The sequence below is a fragment of the Lolium rigidum genome, chromosome 5 (genome assembly GCF_022539505.1).
Source record: "Lolium rigidum isolate FL_2022 chromosome 5, APGP_CSIRO_Lrig_0.1, whole genome shotgun sequence".
Lineage (NCBI taxonomy): Eukaryota > Viridiplantae > Streptophyta > Magnoliopsida > Poales > Poaceae > Lolium > Lolium rigidum.
In genome coordinates, this window is record NC_061512.1 from 64,368,783 (window position 1) to 64,373,745 (window position 4,963).

The following is a 4,963-nucleotide window of genomic DNA, read 5'->3' on the forward strand; positions in this document are numbered from 1 at the left end:
TAATAAGGTTACTAAGAAAGATCATTACCCTTTGCCTTTTATTGATCAAATGTTAGAAAGGTTATCTAAAAATACTCATTTTTGCTTTCTTGATGGTTATTCCGGGTTTTCACAAATTGCTTGTTAAAACTAAAGATCAAGAGAAAACCACTTTCACTTGTCCCTATGGAACTTATGCTTATAGGCGTATGCCTTCTGGTTTATGTAATGCTCCTGCTACTTTTCAAAGATGCATGTCTGCTATTTTTCATGGCTTTTGTGAGAGTATTGTAGAGGTATTCATGGATGATTTTTCTCGTCTATGGGAATTCTTTTGATAGTTGTTTGCGAAACCTTGATAAAGTTCTGCAGAGATGTGAAGAAACTAACCTTGTTCTTAATTGGGAGAAATGCCACTTTATGGTTAATGAAGGAATTGTATTGGGACATAAAATTTCTGAGAGAGGTATTGAAGTTGATAGAGCTAAAGTTGAAGCCATTGAGAAGATGCCCTATCCTAGGGATGTTAAAGGTATTCGTAGTGTTCTTGGTCATGCTGGGTTTTATAGGAGGTTTATTAAAGATTTCTCCAAGATTTCAAAGCCTCTTACTTATCTTCTTCAAAAAGATGTACCTTTTGTTTTTGATGATGATTGTAAGGAATCTTTTGAAACTCTAAAGAAAGCCTTAACAACTGCCCCTATAGTTGAACCTCCTGATTGGAATTTACCATTTGAAATTATGTGTGATTCTAGTGATTTTCTTGTAGGTGCTTGTTCTTGGACAGCGAGTAGATAAAAAACTGAATGTTATTCATTATGCTAGTAAAACTCTTGATGCTGCTCAAAGAAATTATGCTACTACTGAAAAAGAATTGTTAGCTGTAGTCTTTGCTTGTGATAACTTTAGATTTTATATTGTTGATTCAAAAGTTACGATTCATACTGATCATGCTGCAATTAGATACCTTATGACAAAGAAAGATGCTAAGCCAAGGCTTATTAGATGGGTACTTCTTTTGCAAGAATTTGATTTACATATTGTAGATAAGAAAGGTGCTGATAATCCTGTTGCTGATAATTTGTCTAGATTGGAAAATATTGCTTATGGTCCCGTTCCTGTTAATGATAGTTTTCCAAATGAACAATTGGCTGTAATAAAGGTGAGCTCGCGAGACAGTCCTTGGTATGCTGATTATGCTAACTTTATTGTTTCCAAGTACTTGCCTCCAACCTTTTCAGCTCAGCAGAGGAGGAAATTCTTTTATGACTTGAGGCATTATTTTTGGGATGACCCACACTTATATAAAGAAGGAGTGGATGGTATTCTGCGAAGGTGTGTTCCCGAATATGAACAACAAGAGATATTGAGTAAATGTCATGGTAGTGCTTATGGAGGACATCACGCTGGAGATAGAACCGCGCAAAAGGTTCTACAATCAGGTTTTTATTGGCCAACTCTCTTCAAAGATGCAAGGAAGTTTATTTTATCTTGTGATGAATGTCAAAGGGTTGGTAATATCTCCAGACGCAATGAAATGCCTATGAATTATACTCTTGTTATTGAACCGTTTGATTGTTGGGGATTTGACTTCATGGGACCTTTTCCCTCTTCGAAGGTAACACTCATATACTTGTTGCTGTTGATTATGTTACTAAATGGGTGAAAGCCATACCTACGAAAAGTGCTGATGGTGAGACCTCTTTAAGAATGCTTTTAGACATTATTTTTCCTAGATTTGGAGTTCCTAGATATATAATGACAGATGGAGGTTCTCATTTTATTCATGGTGGTTTTAGAAAAACTCTTGCTAAATATGGTATTAATCATAGAATTGCTTCCGCTTATCATCCTCAAACTAGTGGGCAAGTAGAACTATCAAATAGAGAAATTAAATCTATCTTGCAAAAGACTGTTAATAAAACTAGAAAAAATTGGGCTAGTAAATTGAAGGAAGCACTATGGGCTTATAGAACTGCTTATAAAAACCCCATGGGAATGTCACCTTATAAAATGGTTTATGGAAAAGCTTGTCATTTACCTTTGGAACTAGAGCACAAAGCTTATTGGGCTGTTAGAGAACTAAATAAAGATCCTAAACTAGCCGGTAATAAGAGGTTGCTGCAATTAAGTTCTCTAGATGAATGGAGAAGTGAAGCTTATGAAAATGCTAAACTCTTTAAAGAGAAAGTTAAGAAATGGCATGATAGAAGGATTATCAAAAGAGAGTTTAATATTGGGGATAAAGTCCTATTGTATCGGTCTCGTCTCAGATTCTTTGCATGGAAATTACTCTCGAAATGGGAAGGACCATATGTTGTTGAGGAAGTGTATCGTTCAGGAGCAATTAAAATTAGTTCTCTCCAAGGCAATGCCACACAAGTGGTAAATGGACAAAGACTCAAGCATTATATCTCAGGTGATTCTTATAATGTTGATGTTGATATTATTCGAGTGGAAACACCGGAGGCTTTCATCAAAGGTCAAATTGGCAGTCCACCAGAACTCGACTTTGAATAGGTAACAGTACAGGTAATAAAAAGTTCGCGATTTACTTTCCGAACAATGTTTTTGCTGTTTTTGGAAAATACGAAAAATTACGAGATCGAAACGGAGTGGAGGAGGCGCACGAGGAGGTGCCCCCATAGGCCGGCGCGGGCCCCAGCCTGGCCGCGCCGCCCTATGAGGACACCACCTCGTTGCCCCTCTCCGACTCTGGTTCGACCTGGTACTTTCCGTTTGTTGTGAAATTTTTTGCTATATAATCCCCCGGACCCCTGGAGGTCCGTATATCGTTTTCTCGACGTGTTTTGTTTCGAGCTGTTTCTGCCAGGATCTATTTTCAACCTAGGAGCACCATGGTCTCCAACAACAAGGACAAGGAGCCTTCGGAGGAAGGTATCCAAGACCCCGAGTTGAAGGAAGAAGTCAAGGAGGATGAAGAGGAAGTCGAAGAAGTTCCGCGAGTACGCCCGCGCACCACCATTGCAAGCATCGGAGTGGTGTCAAACCCGTTCAACGCCAAGAAGAGTGCACGGATTAGCACCGGAGGAGGAGTTCCACGTCATTACCTAGCTCCAAAGACATCTTCTTCAGGCACTTACCATCCCTTCCGCAATCTAATCTACAATAATCAAATTGAAAGGACTCCCAAGGCAGCATTGCCTAGCAATTGGGATATAGATCGTTCTAACACTCGCAGGAAGGACGAAGCCTCGAAGCTGAAGGATGGGGAAATAACTCCAAAAATTGGGACTCGCCGTTTGATATACTTCTTAATCGCGTCGAGCACAATTCGGAGATGATCCGCAACCTCATGTACAAGATTGATGAGCTTCAGGAGCTTGTGGAGAAGCTTGTCGGGAATTCATCACCACCATCGCCAAAGGATTAATTCATCATCGGTATTGGCATCCCCTTGGTTTGTTCCAAGCTTGGGGGAGTGCCGCGGTATCATATCATCACCACCTTTTTACTTTTTACTATCAAGTAGTGTCGTATCATGAGTAGGGAAGTTATCATATAAGATGGGTTGCAGTTTGGAAGTATCTCTCCTTTAGTTGGTTGTCTATGTATCCCTTGGTGTGAGTTATCGATATGAAATATTAATGGGAAGTCTTATCATTTACATATTGCACATCTTATTTTAGTTTGCAATTTCTGTTATATGATTGATCTTGATTTTAGTATTGGTACCACTTTGGGAGCATTGAGTAAATCTATTTGGTTTTGGCAAACTTAGCATTGGTCAATAGCAACAACACCTTGAGGTTTAAGTAGAAAAGAGAAATACATATAGTTGTTTCATTGTCTTCCTTTCTTGTTAGCTCATAGCTTATTATTCTGAAGTTAAAATTGTTTGTGCTTGCAAGAAAGATGCATGATTATGTCTATCACATGTATATTTGCTTGTTTCCCTCAACTCTTGTACTGAGAGGGAATGCTTCTCGTGCATCCAAACCTGAACCCAAACCTATGCCATTTGTGTCCACCATATCTACCTACTGCATGGTATTTCCTGCCATTCCAAGTAAATACTTCATGTGCTACCTTTAAACAATTCAAAACTTATTACTTCTTATTTGTGTCAATGTTTTATAGCTCATTAGGAAGTATGTGGTGTTTTATCTTTCAGTCTTGTTAGGCAGCTTCCACTAATGGACTAGTGGCTTCATCCACTTATCCTATAATTTTGCAAAAAGAGCTGGCAACGGGGTTCCCAGCCCCAATTAATCAACTTTCATTAATAATTCTCTTCACATGTTTTGCTCTGATTCATCAGTAAGCAACTTAATTTTGCAATAGACACTCCTCCATGGTATGAGATTGTTGGAAGGCACCCGAGGATTCGGTTAGCCATGGCTTGTGTAAGCAAAGGTTGGGGGAGTGTCATCCTTAAATAAACTAAAGTACATGTGTAAACAAAAGAGAAGAAGGATGATCTACCTTGCTGGTAGAGATAACGTCCTTCATGGGAGCCGCTCTTTGGAGGTCTGTTTGGCAAGGGGGTTAGAGTACCCGCTACCAGTCGTTGACAACAACAAACACCTCTCAAAACTTTACTTTTATTCTCTTTATATGATTTCAAAACTGAAAAAAAAGCTATAGCACATGATTTAATCCCTGCTTCCCTCTGCGAAGGGCCTGTCTTTTATTTTATGTTGAGTCAGTAAACCTATTTCCTTCCATCTCAAGCAAGCATTTTAGTTGTTGTGATCAAACTATTATATTGTGATTTGCTTCATCATGTCTTTTATTCTTCCTTGTTTAGTACAAGTTTTACCTGAATGAATATAGCTTTGAAAGTTATCAATGATAATTATGATTGAGTATGCAAGATGAGCCACATAAGCTTTAACATGAGAGCGCTGCTCAATAGATAAGTATAATCTGTTAACTGTTCTCTGACCAAGAACAAAGTTTGCCATCACCAATTATGATTTCTTATGCACCTTTATTTGTGATTACCTTATACTTGTTTCAA